We start from the raw sequence: 19,659 nt of genomic DNA, 5'->3' as shown, positions 1-19,659 counted from the left end.
ATTGTTTTGCCCCAACACTTCTAATTCAAGATCTTTGATAAAATTTGGATCACAATTTTTGTGTCAGATAGCAATATCTTATTATATAATATACTAATATAAATAGGAATTTATTTAATTTTTTTTATCTAAAAATAAAAATATTTTGCTTGAAAATGTAGATTAATATTATGTTAATTTACGCCAACGCGTTTTTAGTAAAACTATCTAACAGGAAAAAATATCTTGCCTCATAAAATAATCAGATTTCGATAATTTTTTTTTTATTATTATTATAAAGACGAATAAGACCATGTAGGTAGATGATATACTAGACTCTAATTAAAAAACTATATTTTTTAAATTTTCAATTAACGGATAAATAATCAACAAGATTAACTATATTATAATTTTTTTTTCTACCGTTAATTAAAGTAAATTTAAAACCAACATTAATTTGATCTAAATAAAAATTGTCTGTTTGAAATAAAAACTAGTTTTTTTATTTTTTAAATTTTCTAATGTCATTTTTTTATCCGTCGTTTTACATGACCACCATGGAACTTAAATATAAATTGTCTGAGTTTACAAACCAGTAATGAAAATCAGGTTCGATAAAAAATGACTCGAAACCGTATAATGTATAAGTTACCAAAAAAAAAAAATAATAATAATAGTAATAAAATAACAAAAAAAAATGTACAACATTTTGTGAGAGCAATGTTTGAGACCTAAATATTTAGAGGATAGGACGGTAAATTGCTGCTACAACGCCACAATTGATGGTACGTCAATTTCGGTCGTAAGTACCCAATAGACCCATTTGGTCAGAAATTTAGGATAGAAACTTCAACTGATAAAGCGACGAAAACCTTCTATCTATTTATCTCTATAATATACGTAACACGAGTATCCTACGCGGACTTACTTAAAGGTGCAAGTTCACAATTTTATTTCATGTGGAAAATTTTTAATTTTAATAGTATAACTGTGTATTTTCAACAGAGTGGAATTTTATAATTGATATAAAGCATCAGTATTTTCTAAAATATGCTTTCAATCTTATTTATAAACTTGAATATATTTCTAAACAATTATTTTTATATAAATATATTTTACAAGTTTAGTAACAGATTATTAATACACAAATAATAATAATAATAATAATAATAAGAACAAGTTAAGTTCTTAGAATTGAGTTTCAACACTTATGGTAGCCGGATTATTTTAGAAAACGTTCACATACCAGCCAAATTAAATTCTAAAAAGTGAAAAAAAAATTAATTCAGTGAGGAAGATTATGTCTGCCACCTATATGTAGTTCGTAAATAATGATTTATATTTAATTCGTGCCCAAAATCGTTTATTGATTTGATATTTCCATAATAGAAATATAATTATTTTAGATAACTAATTAAAATGATCATAAAATATAATATTTGCATGTCTGTATGTATGTATTTTTATAAATATAGTTAAAGTTCTATAATTTAAAATTTTCTATATTCGTGATTTATTTCAAAAAATGTTTAAAGACATACTAAGTTTTGTTTTTCAAATCATAAATAAAGAATACGTTTCTAAAATAATGGACATAAAACATTTTTTTTTTAATTTTAAATTGTAAACATTGTTTAATTTGTTCGATTTTTAAATATCACGAGCTGACAGAAAAAATCAAAATGCATTTTATGTAAAATATAACACGAATTTAATTTAAAAAATAAATACTTCCAGTGTTTGTATAATAAAATAAATGATTGTAACAAATACTTTTATGCAACAAAAAAAAAATAAATAATAAGAATTCGTGAAAAATATTTATTTTAATTAAAAGTATTTTTGGTTAAATTTAGAAGAATAATGGCTTAAAACTGCTATATTTTTAAAGTCTGACTATAAACTTAAATTTATTTTTTGATTAAAGTTATATTATTTTTTTCCCCTATTTTAAAATTAATCAAAAGTTAAGGGTTATATTGAAATTACCTTGTCCGTTATATAAATTATGGATTCTATGTTGAATTTATATTAAATTGACTTTTAATGTAACAAAATAACAAATATAGTGATATCCTAGTTATAACAATAACATTTGTGTGTCAATGATTTATTATAAAAACAAAATAATAATAAATAACAAGAAACAAATTTTAAATTTGGGTTTTGATTTTAGTTTTTTGTATCTAAAATGAACCTATTAAATGATACTAAATTATGATTTTAAATGTTCATTCATTTTTCATAAGTATATATTATTTTTTTTTTTAAATTATCATTATTTTTCTAATGACTGTTATTGCTATTTAAAAAAAAAAAAAAACGATTATGAAACTTTGCCATCTGTTTTCGACATCTTGGATATATTAGTTTTTAATTATTATTAAAAACTTAAAATATACTAGAATAAATATAAAATTCACAGATGAAAAACTTAAGTGTAATCTAAATTTTGATAAATTTTGATTAATTGAGCGTAACTTTGCATTTATGTTTATAGTTTTATGATTATTTTATAATTACAAAAACAAAACATTTTGTCATGAAAAAAAAAAAAAAATGCAAGATATAATAATAACATTAGTGGAAAATTTGGAATTTAATAAAATAATTTTTTTTATGTTGTTTAAGTTTTTTTTTCTTCTAGAAAAAAAATTTAATCGATATTACCCACATAAATATTTAATTCCAATTTATTCATAAAAGATGTAAGTAAATAACATACAAAAATAAATATTAAACTGTAAATTTAAATTTTTTTTAAATATTAGAATATAAAAGTACTTGGATACTGTTATTACAGCTATTAAATTATAATATTATATTATACCACTATTAGAAACCGGTCACGCATATTAATGTAATACGGCGCATTGTATATGCAATTTTAATACAAAATATTAAAGAAGTAATAAGTGTTCTTTTTGTAATTTATTCGATACACGACAATAAGCTTACCATTATGTTCGAATAAAAAAAAAAATTTTACTTCGTAATTAATATGATAATAAGTGTAATTGGCTAATACTTATTTTAGAACTATCTACAAAAATAATTCAAATGATAATATAAGTATATTATTATATTCATTATTTCTTTTAATTAATTGTTTTCAAGCATTTACATAACTGTTCTGGAAAATTGTAGGTATATGGTTTATAATTTTTCATATTGGTTCATTGAAACGGTGTTACCAGTTTTTATCAATGTATTTTCATTTGAGAATGGTAGGGTATATCTAAAACACTACAAAGAGGTCTACTAAGAACTCAGTAAGAAATAGTATGTTTTGCACTACCCAGGTTCGAGTTGATGACCGCAACGTGCGTCATGGTCAGCTGTGGGACTATTACACCACATTGCCCTCGTATAGAATATTTCCGATATAAAATATAATCATAATTAAATTATTTCGAAGGTAGAATTATTAAAATAGTAATTTTAAATTTTAAACACACATATTTTAACTTGATTAAATTTCGACTAATATTGGCTTATTAACATATAACTAATGGTAAAGTATAATAATAATTTAAAAATCATTTTATATTAATATTCAAATTTGTAAATTGCAATATGACTCTATTTATAATAAGTTTTTATTAATTAATGAAGTAAAACCCCTTTAATAAAATTTCTTTTTGTATTAACGAATTTTTAATGATATTATTTCAGTACTTAAAATTATCCTCAAAAATCTTTAAAGTATAAGGTTTCAACTAAATTTCTGACTACATAAATAAAAGTTCAAAAGTTCTTACTACGTACATAATTTTAAACGCATATGTACTCGGTTTTTTTATGGAACTTTATAGAATTCACCTTAACATATTTTGTTAACTTATAGTTAGTATAATATGTATCTTCGTTATTCCAGTGAATCGCGTTACAAAAAGGAAATATTTTCATTAAAGTTGTTCAATATAATTCATTATTTTCGAAAATAATTTTGAATATTTTTAAAATTTAAACATTGTGTATGCGATTTTCCAAAAAATGTTTTCTTGAAATTATTTTATAATTAATATTTTACTGATAATAATATGTGTGATAGTTTTTTTATGAAACATACAGGCTAAAAAAAATCTAAATCTCAATAAATTTCATAAGAAAAAAAAAATATCATTATAACACCAAATTATTTTAATAAAATGTTATTGACGCCTCAACGCCAAATTAGAACCTAATAATTTCATGAATTTTTGAACTGTCATGGAAACTTGAAATTGATTTGAAGTTTCAAATAAAATATATTACAATTAAAACGATGATATCATAATATTGTATACCTACTGATTTTAAATGGATTTACCAACGATTTCTAACTTATATAGTTAAATCTTAAAAAATTGCTTTCGGAAATCTGATCATCAACTTTGTGATGTTTGAAAATATTAATATCTAACACCATGAAACAATGATATTTCTTAACAGTTACTATTTACTAATAATTTATTTTTTTACACTAAAATTATTTTATTACAAGCTTGACTTAAACATAACATTTATAACTCACAAGGTAAATATTGTATTTATCCATGGTGCATACAATATTATAAAAATATAAAATAAATTATATACATATTAATATGTTTGTGAAAACCATTAACGTTCGGGCTAACGGCTAAGCGCACCAAAAGCCATTATTTTTAGGGGTCCAAAAAGCATTTTAAAAACGTGTTGCTTCTCGTAAAAACTTAAGAAAAACAAACCCGAGAGAGTGAAATAACGATACGGCAGTCATATAGCTGTCATGCTATACTGTGTTAATAATCCTTAAATAAAATCAGCTGCTGTTTAGAAGGAAACGGTGTAGTCTAACTGTGTGATTTGATAATTCCCACAATGCTACACAACAAACACTTGTGTGATCTAAAATGTCCGATGAAAATAAATAATGAGCTACGAATAATTTTACACGAATAACTTGATGAAATGGCAAAGAGTGAGTCGAAATATTATTTGCGGTTCGTTTTAGCTAATGGTATGTACCTGTATTATGTTGTTGTTACTATTTTTTATCAGCGTACGTATAGAAATATCCGAATACGATTCGTGTATTTTGAGAGAACCAAACAAACACGCGAGCAGTTAAAATTTAATACAACTCACACATTCGACATTTCCTTTAACTTCTTCAAATATTGTTCATTAATTGTGTTTATTTCATAAATATATGTGTACGCAGACTGACGCATAAACAAAACATAATATTATTATATGTTTAATACGTTCTTGACGGCAAACTTTGTTTTTACGGATATGCTCACTCGGAAAGTTAGTTAGCCGATATTCGCTTCCGGGTTATATAATATTTCTATTGAAAAAAAAAAACATCTAATTATTATTATTTTAATACAATCTATAAATATATGTATTTCACGTTTTTTGAAAGACTACCTTTTGAAAAGTAATTGAATTACGTCGTTAAAAAGTGCTTGTATGTCAAAGCGTATGTGTCAAAAACTCAAAAACAAATTTTAAACTAACACCCCTATCCAGATGTTGATTTTTTTTTCTGCTACCTCAAATTCAAGCGAATCAATAAATTGTTATTATTGTTATTTCTTTTACAAGTACGCATGAATGAAAAATAAACAACTTGGTTTATCATATTATACATATTAATACGTTGAAATAATAATAAAATAATAAATTTTATATGAAAGAAATTTGTTGTATCGGGATATGAAGCGTGAAGTCCAACTAACTAAGATGAAATAAAGTAACCAAAAATTGTTCAATTTAAGTAGATATATTACATGCAAAACAAGTGTTTTCATGTTATGAAAGAAGTTCAAGTAAGAAGTGAGAAAATATCATTTCAAATCACCAAGAATGGTTTACAAGTGGCATTTATTTTATTGGACTAAAAGTGCTTTTCCTATATATAAAGAAAAAAACAAATTTATGTTGACTTTATTATATGCGCTGAAAGTTAAGGAAATCAAATAATAAAAATGAAACTGTATCGTATATGATTTCTTTTTTTAATATAAACACGTAAAAACGTTTTTATTCATATATTATTATATTATATTATATTATATATTATTGGTGTTTATAACAATGATGTCAGTAAAGTTATTTTTCAATAATTTTAAATTGCAAAAAGAATTGATAAATAATATTATTATTTTACAAAGAATAGTGTCATAAGAAAAAAAACATAAAATTAGAAAGTTGATAATTTATAATAATGTGTTTATATTTGATAGTCGAAAGTTGAAGGACACCAATGTCAATAGTTTTTTTTTTTTGTAAACGTATTATTACATATACATTATTATAGGTCATAAGTTTCTATATTTAATTTCATACACAATAATATCATTATGTGAACAAATGTACTGTATATTACTTATAAACGACGATTTTCCATAAACAAATAATCCACAATAGTCACTGTTTCCAATGATATAATGTTTAATTCTATTGTTTTAAATACATTAATATATGATTAACTGTTCAATGTCTAAAAATCACGTTTTGAATGTTTGTTATATTTTTTAATAAAATTAAACAATTAAATAAAATTCTAGACGTTTCCAATCAGCTTGTTTGTTGGTTGTGCCCCTGTTCAGTTTTATTGCATTAATCAGCTTTTAAGTAACTTATTCTCTTCATTAGTTTAATCGATGAGAATTATTTATACAATTTCTAATTGATTAATATTTGAAAATGTTTTTATTACCTGATCATAAAAAAAAAAAAAAATGATTTATACACTCGTGGTATATTTTAAGATCACAGACATTTTTTAGAAATTTGATAACGAATTTACATTTTTTTTTTTTTTATAATAATATTTTTTTTTTAAAAATGATGCTTGAGGTGTGTTAAACACTGTTTATCTATCTATATAATTTTTGTAAGCAAAACAAACCAATATATATGTAATATTATTATGACTAGAGCAAATATTATAATACATCAATATTATATCAACATTGACAGTGATCGACCGACATTATTATAAAAATATGCTTTTTGGTTTCGGTTATGTGTTTTGGTTTTAGGTTATTATAATATATTCTTACATTTGTGTGTACTATAATCGTATACATTTAACTCTGTAAATCAAAAAAGTACATTTAATTCGCATCTACATTAATAACTTTGAATATAAATTGAAATTGATGAAATATAATAAACGCTGAAAAAAAAATACATTGACTATGTGCACGAACGTATTAATACACAGTCAATGTATTTGCTGATAATTATTTTTTCTCACCCAAAACATATAAAAAGATCAATCAAATTTAAAATATTTTTTTTTAGTATTTATGACGGCATATTTTATTATTTTAATCAATCTAAATAATTACTAAAATGTGAGTAAGCATCATCTCATACATAAACGTCATTAAAGCCATATAATATGTAGGTACCTAATGCATTCGTATAAATAACTTCAGCGCAAAATATCAAAATTAAGTATTGCAGTACTAATTAATTATAAATAAAAAAAAAGTGAAAAATATGTATTGATTTTTAATTATAATGAAGGAATGTGTTATTATATAATATTATACCTAAGCTCATGCAATAATACTACCTATGTATAATATAATGGCATCTACTATAATATATATATGAGTATGTTTGTATAATATATATATATATATATGTATATGGCTTAAGTGAAACACGATGGTATTATTGTTAAGGTATATGGTTTATATTTTAATTATGAAAATTAACCATTATGCTTTAATACACCAATCAGATTAGTAAGCGATAATATTGTTTTACTATTAAATTAATGAAACGGTACAAAGCCTAAATATTATAATAATATATTGTTTAGTATTAGTATTTTATAATTGTTATGCGAAATTCAAACAAACATCTTACAGATTGTTATGTTTAGTGAACACGGGTCGTACAAACATCATCGATCGCAACAAAGTAAAGAACACACGTATATTTAACAACATATATATATAAAACCATATAACTATCATTTCAGTGTTCACAAAGATGTCTTTTGAGTAGAACAAAGGCGATGATACTATTACGTGTGGGTACAATGGATGGAATACTTTATGTTTAGAAATGTATAAGAGTAAATGAACTAAATTGAATAGGTATTGGACTCATACATATTTTATTATAGGTAGGTAGGTACCTATAAAATGAAAATTTGTTTTTGCGGTCAAATTGAAAAATTTAAATAAATATATAATCAACTTTCTTCTTTTATTAGCTTATTAGAAACTATAAGATTTAAAAAAAAAAAAAATAAGTTAATTAAACTTGTTTTTACAACTGTGAAATTTTCTACGACTTATATTGTTGATTACAATATATTATTACAATATAAACTAATTGTATTATACCGAAGTTTAACTCTATTTTCCAGGATCTAGTGAGTTCATAAGAAGTATTGAGAAAATTAAATAAATCAAAGTGTACACTGTACATACAGTAGTATATGATTGAAATAAGAGTTTTTATAAAATGGTTTAAGCATTTTTACATTTTAGGAATTTTGTAAAAATGTTTATTTTTGCAAGTCAATAATGCCTAAGTGTGATTTTTTTGGGAATTGGAAAATTATTAGGAACAGTAAAATTGGAATTTTACCGATTATTTGTCTACTTATTTCTGAACTTTATTTAATGTCATTTCAGAAATCTCTTTCACTATATTCATAAAACTTTGCAAACACTGAACAATGTGGATAAAATGTCGCAAGGTGGAGCAATATTCGTTTTAACATAGAGGTGATTACTTTAGTACCCTTGTATATAGAAGAAAACTATATTGCTGATGAGAAATTTGTGTTTTACAACAAACAGACAATTTCGTTAAAGAAACTTTCTACTTCGACGATCATTACCTACCAAAACTAATTTTTAACATTATTGAATTTATTAATACATTTTAAATTAATGTGCACTATTTGTCTACAACAGTTATTTTTTCTACGCTACATCGTGGAGGTAGGGTAAGGTTTTTCTAAAATAAAGACAAGAGTTTAAAAAAAAAATAAAAATGAAGTACTAAAAAGTAATCGTAAATATTAGGTATTGTTATAAATGTACTAAAATTTGGCTGTTGTCGTATAAGGTGTGATTACAATTGTTTGAAATTCAAAACAATAGGTTCACTTCACGGTCCAAACAAGTATAAAACAGTGTTTTTGAAAATTTACAATTCAAAATGAGAACGACCGACTTTCTGTATAAAATATAGTATAATGTTTGAACACCGCATAATGTTCATTTCTGTATATTATATCTTTCGTACTATATTATGTCATTTTTCACCCTATTCCTCTCAGTCTATATGTACTTCAAACTGATATTTCCATTTGCCTACACTATACTACCAGTTGTGGCCTATAACAAAATATTATACTGTTCAAAATCGTATGTAATGATAAGAGGTTTGTGTAAATTCCTTTATCAAATTTAATGTCACTGTTTTTGGGGTAGTAAAAGAACACATATAGCATTTGATAATATCAATGAAAATGTTCCATAATAACACATATAACAGCACATACTCCACCATGCAGCGTATATAATAAAAATAAATCGTATTTTAATCTGATGTTTTCAAATTGCACGACGTCACGTCGAGTGTTTCTCGCAAAAGGTGGCATCGAACGAATGTGGGAGAGAGTTTATAGAAAATTACAAATGTCGTATACACTCTTATGATTACCTATCTACACACGTTCATGAGTATAATAATAACACAAGATAGATACATTTCGATTTAATTTGGTACATTCTTTATGAGCTGTTCGTATTACTTTATCGTGATAACATAAAATATCTTAGGTAATAAGAATAGCATAAGAAAACAATAAATTGCTTTCCACGCAATTCACATTAATAGTTTTCAGAACTTAACAGTAGCTGTTGTATAATTAGTTAATAAATCAAGTTAAATAATTTATACTTATATACAATAAATAAATCAATATTTTTCACGTACTTTTAGTAAAGAAAAAAATAATACGATTTGAGAAGCATATTCAGAAAAAAAACATTAAACTAAGTTCATAGACATAGCGCTATAGTTGTTAATTGATAATAATAAGATAATTATCATAATTCATAGCACTAATAAATGTTATGATAGAATTATGATAGAATGGTCCAATTGAATGTGTATACAATTTATAATTATTTAATAATGTGCAATAAATCGAAAACCGTTTTTACCTACTTTTTATTATAAATTACGTACGCATATTGATTATGTATATCACAAGAACCAAAATATTAAAAAACTTATTAAAATTAAATAGAATTAATACATAATTTCTTTAATATATATATATAGTATGGTTAAAACTAAAATAACAGAAATATTTATCCAAATACACATATACCCAACCCCCGGATATACAATGTATTAACTGATTTTTGATTTAGGACATACCTACTTAATAATATTTGTACTTTGGGATTTGTTCAACAATTTATTTAATTATTTTTTTTATGAAAATTAAACATATTAGATATTATTATAAAGTGTACTAAAAAATTGTTAAAATAATAGACACATAATATAATTCTACAGAACAAAAATTTGGAGATACATGTATAGTGTCGTAAATTATACTTTTTATAGAATATTCATTCGATTTTTAACTCTAATTAACTAATTATAATTCATGCAAAAATATGATTGAAAAAGTCATGAATATGATATTACATATATTACGTTAAAAAAAATACAGTTTGCTGTATTTTTTCTTATTAGACTGAATTTATTATTTATAAAATGTAAAGTTTTTTTTTGATTTGGAATCGAATTATGAGCATATTAAAGTTGTATGAAAACCTGTAAAATAGTCTAAACTTTGTATTTTATACTTATCAAATTCACCATAATGTTAAAAGCTATAAAGAAAATGGGTTCTTATTAACGAAAAAACGTATTATATTGTCTATATTATACGTTAATAATATGATCATAACATAGCGGAGACAACGAATTTTTGTTTCACTTATGTTTCATTAAATTAACAGGAAAAAAAATCAAATATAAAAAATATATATTATGATGTAATATTAAATATGAGTTAAGTTGAACCTAGTTAATTATTTTATTTATCAAATTTATTTGTCATATCCCTTACATCCTTTAATTATACTTTGTATAATATTATGATTAATTATTAATGACACTAAAAAAAAATAATAATAATAAATTAATAATTAATCTGATACTGTATAAAAATTATAAAAAGTTTTATATTTATAACAAATTTTTATCATACACTAAATATTTATGTTATATCTAGCAAATTTAAAATATTGATATTTTAATCGAACATTAAAGATTTAGTGTTCAAATGCATGTTTAACTTTCCCAGTTCTTTGAATTAGGTATCAACAAAAATTTACACAAATATAATTATGCATTAACACGTTTTTTTCGTAAGTACCTAACAGTGATTCACAGGTATAATAATATAAAATTGTTTTGATACATTTTGTATATTTCTATATAATTCGACATTGAATATTATTTTCATGTTTAAATATTTATTTGCGTAATTATTTCTTAAAGCTCACAGGTAGCTAAAATATAGAGCGCTGAGTGTTTGCAACAGTGAAAGGGTTGATTTTGCCACAGGTTAAAAAATTGTAATAACCAATTTGGGGACACGAATAAGTAATATTGTGATTTCGATTTAAAAGTTTAAAACCAAAAAGCGATTAGAAATATTGTACACATATATAATATTATTGTAATATATATATACATATATTATAGCTATATTAAATACGAACTTTCGCACACACATGTGCAATACTAAACTTATACCTACACATCCCTTCGATTTAAAACACTTGACGTGTATCACCATAACATATACTATTTTATAAACGACGATCAAATTATATTGTAAGGCAATCTATTTTACGACGAATTTCTATTGTACGCGTGTATAAAAATATTATATCATATGAACAACATTGTTATTTTCGAATACTTACGGACAGGCACGTCGGGGTGACTGAATGAAAACCGCCTTCCGGTTTTGGAAACGTGCGGACCGCGGTATGAGCGGCAAGTCCGTCACGCGCCCTCTCGCACGCACGCCGCCGATGGGGTTGGAATGGCCGGATGAGAGATCGGGCAACCGACAGAGTCGGAGACGACTTATTCAGTCGGCAGATCACGCCGGAATGTCGTCGTCTGTGGCGGCGGTGTCGCGTTTCGCGTGTCGGTCGGCGGCGCGGCGCAGAGGGGCGGGAGCACGCGCTACTATAGGGGCGCGTTTTTCGTACGGCGCGCCGCCGTAGGTGGTGGCGGCGGCGGCACGAGACGGAGATAACGCGACTTACGGTCGACGTACGATTTTGCCGTTCACAGTCGTCCCAGTAAAAATATATATGATAAATAGGCGTATGCGTGTGTGTGTGTGTGTGTGTGTGTGTGTGTGTGTCTTATTGCGCCGAGCAGGACACTGCGTAAACTTGTACACGATATAAAATATTGTTTAAAAACAGATCACGTATTGGACGTCAGGACAGGTTATAAAAGGTTATGGCGAATAGCGTATTTTTTAATTGACTCGCGTTATTTATATTTTAATTTACACTCGAAAATAAAACAACAAAAAACCAACTTTATATAGGATCGCTTTATAAATGTCAAGACGAGATAAGTAACTATATGCACTATACCTGAAACTGTTGTTGCCAAGTATTTGGGAATAGACTTATTTAAGAGAGCGTGTACCGTGTGGGTCAACGACTTACATAAATCTTACAAGTTGAATGCCGGACTACGTCTGTCCGAGTCTGATGGTATGGGCTAACTCACCGATATATGGTCGTAGATTTAGGGTTTCGTTGGCTTACGACACTAATTTGTAGAGTCAGTTTCATGCATTTTAGTTTTTAAAGTACCTGCACTATAATATTATGCTTCATGACATTACGATTACATTATAAAAACAAAAAAAAAAAAAAAAAATCAAATCAAATTTAAAATATAGGATACAACATATATGAGGGGTGACATTTTAAAACTTTTAAACATTTTTGTCCTTTTTTTAGAAACGACAGTTTTCTATCCTCAATTACTAGAAACTCGTAGAAATAAACTAAAAATATCAACAAATTCTTAAAAATGTACAACTTATGTTATAATTTTAATTTTAATTATAATATAGTATATGAAAACAACTGGAAATAGTACGTTTTGTGTTTACTTTAATGTCGTTTGCCATATTTATAACATAGAACATGGTGCGTTTTGCCACATATTTAAAAACCTTAACACCTATTTATCACGGGAAATAGAACGTTTTGATGCGATTTGTAAATAGTTCGTTTTGCCGTAATATAATATAGACATTAGACATGAAAATATTACACCATGCCACAATAACCAATTTTTAAATTCAATTAACATGGAAAATAGTACATTTTAGATAAATTTAACAACGCCATTCGATTCGTCGTTTTTTTTTTTATATGAATCTATGTATAACTCAATTTATGATATTTTGGAAATAGCACGTTTTGAAATTTCACTCCTTCTATGGCCTATGCACTTAATTTCGAATCCATAGATATCTTAAAACCGAATAGCTTTTTATGTTTTTAAACAAATGATAAAATATAATAACATAAGTTATAAAGTTTGTGAAATTATAGGTAGACAATATTATAAGCGTTGAACGGTCATTGATACAAATGAAATAATTATATTAATGGAAATTTAAAGACTCCGAACTTTAAGAAAAACATTCGATACTGTTACATGGCAAATTTTAAGTAACGAAAATTATCATTATAATACAAACTCGTTTTATGATTATAAAAACTAGGCATAACTAATTTAAATTTTAATATCAATTGATAATTTAAAAAATAAATTGAAAATCTAATACCATAAACGTAATATAATATTATATACAAGTAAAAAGTACATTTTGATAATTTAAATATTTCTAAAACAAACTAATAGTTAATCGGTAAATAGAAAAAATTAATTTTTTTTTCAAATTTTATTATCGCGATATTGTATTTTGTGTATTTTTTGATACCACCTATATACAAATATTGGCTAGCAAATAATAAAATGTCCTCTGGTTATTATACTTTGAGTTTGAATACATCAAATAAATATGGAAATGGTAATGATACAAGCGTATAATAATATAATATCATAATTTATTCCAATTACTGTATGCACTTTAATTGAAGTTCTCATCAAAATGTCAAGAACAAAATTAATTAATTTTATAAAATTGTTCCTGTTACGAGTGTAGTTAAATATACAATATTATAGGTTTTATGGAATTACGTGAATGGCGTACCGAAATAAACAAATAAATGTGCTTATTGGATTCGCTGAAGAGAAAAACCATTTACATAAAATGTGTATGATATTATTTTATTTATCTTTTCGATAATCAATAGCGGCCACGCCACGGTTTAGCGTAGCTTACGAGGAAATACGTACGCAGATATCTATAGGCGATTTACCGTTTTTCGAATACCTACACTACGAGAGTGAAGGCATTAGCAAACACATACGATTTATGCGGCTAAAACAACATAGGTACGTAATGTAATACAAAATTTTGTACTCGTAAATTCCGCGTAAGTGGTGAAAATAACAATATTTACCTCGACTGCATGGATGGCGTACGGAATTGATACAGCGTAATTCGCAAAAAAACTACGCGTAAAGCGATATTTTTACCACCACGGCGTCCAGCGCGGGAAACGAACTCGCCGAAAGGCAGTATTATTATGGAGAGTAATATTTTACGAACAGACGGCGGACGACACGTAAAACGAATCCGTCGTCCAATAACCGTGCACTGCACCCTTAAGTTACGGAACCGTATCGGACGATACTGATTTTAATCGTTTTTTTTTTCACTTACGAATTCGGTTATACTTACATCGTGTCTCGTCCGCGTTCCGTCACTCCGTCCAACACTGACTGAGGTGTGTGTGTGTGTATGTCATTCTCGTTAATAGATACTCTCGTAAAAACATAACAATATGATATTATATTGTAGTCACATAATCATATATAGTTATGTACATAAGTAGTGTTTTGAGCGCACGCGCAAGTACAAAACTGATAATACTTTTAGTCGGCGTGTAGTCGGAAGCCGTAAAAGTCGGACCACAGTCTAGTCCGTTTCGCTATAATGTATGTGTATGTGTGTATAGCGTGTCTTTCATACACGCGTAATAAACCCATTGACAATGTCCGTATCCTCGCGCACTCTGACGGAAACGGATACGGAAGAACAAAGATTGAAACCCATGTAATATAACATATATATGTATATATATACTATTTACATTATTATTATATATTTTACGTTATTATTATTATTATGTGAATGTCGTACATTGTTACGCGTCGTGTGGAACAAACGATAAATCCTGAAATAATTGTGTTTATAATAATATGTATTAATGACTGATGCATTATAATACATTACGATATTATTCTAATATCATATACGCACGTACGGACGGGACGTTACAGTTCCGATTTTTTCAATGATTTATAATATGACAATAAAATGCCGATACGAATTTATTGCACGAGATTTCGAAGTACGTATAATACGTAATTCGGTAACACCAATAATATTTTGGTTTTATAGAAAATAATGTAGTACCTAGTATTGTTTTTCGGCGTATATACGACGGAGACGGTACGTGCGCTTTATAATATTATTATTTATGTGTTATATTCTTTTATCGCGGGGTGCACGCGCATTTCCGTTTTTTTTTTCGTACCAAGCTTCTATAATATTATTATACTACCTACACAGTGATGGTGCACATACGCGTATAAATACCTATCTCCGTTCAAAGCCATGGGGAAAATCAAAATTTTCCTCTCGTTTACCGTTTTGATTCCTTTGAGTTGTATAAACGTTTAAAATTTAAATAAGGTTATATAATCGGCTATACTATGAGATCAATGACGTCGCGATTACCGTTCAAACTCTCTCAGGAAGAGCTTAAACGCTTCCCAATTTGCAACTCCGATAAGAGCACCGGTAAAAGCAAAATCCCTCCATATATAGAGATAGTGTAAGTCTAGATTTTACACGGGTAAAATACATTCGATTCAATGATTTTAGAAGATAACTCGATAATGTAAATAAATACATAATACCATTATGTGAAAATAATTACTTGCTGACTCGCAGCGAAGAGTTTAAAACATATTTTACACTCATCACTCACACGTCAGAGAATGTTAAACTGGAGTTCTCGGATCATAAAGTTCGTAGCTCTTGTGTTGTACTCGTATTTTTAATTTTTATAAATGTGTGGTCGACAGTCTACGCTAACCGAATACCTTGTAAGTTTAATACGTCAACGTCATATATTATTGGATGGTGAGGTTGCGAGCGAATGTTTTACCAGAGTCGAAATTTGAAATCCAAACATCAGTGTATTACACCTCCAGTCAACTATAATAAATAATAATGAATCAGGAATATTATTAAAAATACTATGTTTAACACTTATTAATGAAATTAGTTATTATAAACTGTAAAATATCGTACTGTATACAATTTCACATTAGTGTATAAATATTTAATATCATATTTACACCAACAATTATTATCAGATAGGTTAGAAATATTTAAAAATGTTTTGTAAGCTTAAGTCGAATTCAAAAGAAGTTTTATTTAAAGCCAATAAAAAAATTCTAATAATAGTAATAATAAAATATTATTATGCAATAACTGAGTGTAGGTGTTTTGGAAAAAAGATTTATTATTTTTGTTTTATATTTATTTGGGTTTTTACATTTTACCTATTGATAGTTAAATATTTTTGCAGAATATAATATGTTACTTTTATAGATATTAACATAATATATCATTAAAAATTGTTTTTGTTGTAAAACCAAAAGATTACATTAAGTAGCATTTTATTATCATACAGTAAATATTAGTATAAGATTAAAGTTTTTTTAAAAAATTACGTATCTTAGTTCATTATTCTTTATTTTAAACAATACTTTCTTAATGAGTAATGTTTATAATATATTTCATTATTTTGTAGTTTTCTACTATTAAAATGAATGTATTATTATTTTTTTTTTTGTTTTAAATTTAAATTGAAAACTTTTATTCTTATTTTATAATAAACCTTTTATTATTATGTTAGTAACAAAATTAAACTTGCGTTGTGTGTATTATATAAAACACAAAAAAATATTTAAAAAAAGTTTTAGGGTCAAATTAAAGTATTCTGCAGTTTTTAATTTAACGTAACAAATCTAGGGATAGATGATTATAGTTGCATTGTATGTTTTTTCCTATTAAATATATACTGACGATGAAAAATTGTCTGTAAAGTCTCAAATGAAATTTGAAAATAAATAGATTTCATTTTGCAGATTGATGATATTTCAAGGTTCTAAGAATATAGCGTTAATTTTAGGATTATGTATAGATATTTCAACAATAATATTAATTTATTTATATAGTTTCTAGTCAGTAATTTATTTGAAACGAAATATATTAGACATATTCTCAGTATAATTATGTAAAATTTAATAATAAAGTAGTTATAAATGTTTGTTACTTGATTACATAAAATAAATATTAATTTTTTATAAAAACTAAACAATCGTCATTCAATTACTCTACAATAATATTAAGTGATTTACAACAAACCTTGTCGTATTGTAAAAACTTACTGGACAATAAAAATTTACTTTGAATAAAAATAGTTTTATGAATTGTATTAATCATTCAAGTTTTACAATTAATATAAATAAATACATTTTTATAACTATTAATTATTAAATTTAATTAAAATAAAATAAAATCGAAATCAATTAGGTAAATGGTTATATTTCAATAAATACGTTCATTTGTTAATTTTTTTTCTGTTAGTATGAAAAGACAAAATAAATCTACCTATAATAGATATCTTCTATCTTATATTTAGACATAATAGCACGCGTACTTACACCTACAGCAATATTTTAAATATAAAAATTTGTTTCTAATAATAGACATTTTAATTCCTATTATCAATAATGCAAACTAATGTTTACTTCATTATTGTCATATTATGTCATCGGTGCAAATATATGTTCATTAATATATATTATTGTATATTATATTATTATTACTATAGAACATCATCCGCTGTCTTAGTGGAAATCCGCGGGATTTATGTAATTTACGGCCACTCGGCGCGTATCGAGAGGAAAAACCACATTAGTCATTTGTATTCCCAGATGAATTATACTCGGTTTTATAATATTTCATAGAGAACAACGGAGCTTTGTGAATAATGTTGCTGAGTAAAATACTCAATCAAACTGTAAAGATATGTATGAAATACGAGATGTCGTAAAAATATTTCACGCAGAAATCGATCATTTAACCAAATATATCATACATTTTATACGGTCTACAGATTTATATATTATAATAATATGTATGTATAATAATTTAATACCTTTATACGCTTCAATAGTTCAAAACCTCGTCATCTGTACTTTTTTAACATAATCCAAATCACATTGTTATTTGTTTGGTGCTGACTAATCGCCGAACAATAGTTTAATTTAATAATTATTTCAACAATTTTATGAAATATAATACGATAGAGGTACTATTGTAGAGGTAAATGTTGTTTTTATTTTATAAATTTGAGTCTGACGGCGTTGGTAACAAGTTAAATACCTAGTACAATCGTGTGTTAACATGAGAATTTAATAATAAGTTTAAGTTATTTTATCTTTGTGTTAATTTTATTTACATTATTTCAGAATATGAGTAAATTGATGGTACAAGAAAGTGAGTACAAAATAATTTTATATCTATGTGTATTTTTTGTATTTTATATTAAAAATAAAAAAATAATTTTTAGAATGGTTGTAAGAAATAATAAATGTACCTGCTAAAGTTATATTATTATAACATATAGCATTGTCTTCGTGCATTATCAGATTCATGAGACATAACACAAAGAATTATTACTAACTAGGTTATTGACTGGAAACAAATCATTGCTTTTTATTTTTTTTTTCAAACGATACAGTAAAGTAAAACTAACAAGATAACGATTAACCTATAATATTTGAGTAAACGAAATCGTTTTTAAAAAGAATAAATAAACTGCAAATATTGAGTTAAAAAAAAATAAAACATTGTACTAGTAAAAAGCTCAACAATTAAAAAGAAACGACATGTATGTATAACAATACCATGATGACATTATTATTATTACAAATATTATGCTACTCTATTCGATTGTATTTAATGTAATTTGTGTAATAACATTTTTAGTCTCCTAAAATATACTAAAACATCATTTGAACGAATATTTACATTAGAATACCACGAATCAGGCAGATTATGGATTAATGTTGAAACAAAATATTGATTGTTTACATGTTTACTTAAAACCGACATGTAATTATTTTTTTCAAAAAATAAATATCTTTAATGATTAGCAGTATGTATAATAATATTATAACCTTGTTTATGATATTTATAAAATCACACACTTAAAATATTGTAGTACCTATCTAATAATTCTAATATATTATTAATATGATTAAATAATGATATCAATACAAATAATTTAATTTTTTGGTCATAGATTTTCAGTGGTTTCAACCACTGGAAAGGCTTCGATTGAGGTAGGAAGATATGATAAAAAAAAAAAACGT

At 25.6% G+C, this 19,659-nt stretch overlaps 1 protein-coding gene across 1 annotated transcript in view; it reads right to left on the bottom strand.

The window, feature by feature from the left end:
* LOC114129343 (cell adhesion molecule Dscam2-like) overlaps window positions 1–14,778 on the bottom strand; it is a 264,488-nt gene extending 249,710 nt beyond the window's left edge. The window contains 1 exon segment of the mRNA XM_050205218.1: window positions 14,601–14,778. The gene's annotated coding sequence lies outside the window, so the exon portion shown is untranslated.
* Between the last annotated feature and the right edge of the window lie 4,881 nt (window positions 14,779–19,659).

The sequence above is a fragment of the Aphis gossypii genome, chromosome X (genome assembly GCF_020184175.1).
Source record: "Aphis gossypii isolate Hap1 chromosome X, ASM2018417v2, whole genome shotgun sequence".
NCBI lineage: Eukaryota > Metazoa > Arthropoda > Insecta > Hemiptera > Aphididae > Aphis > Aphis gossypii.
This window is presented reverse-complemented; position numbering and strand designations above follow the sequence as displayed.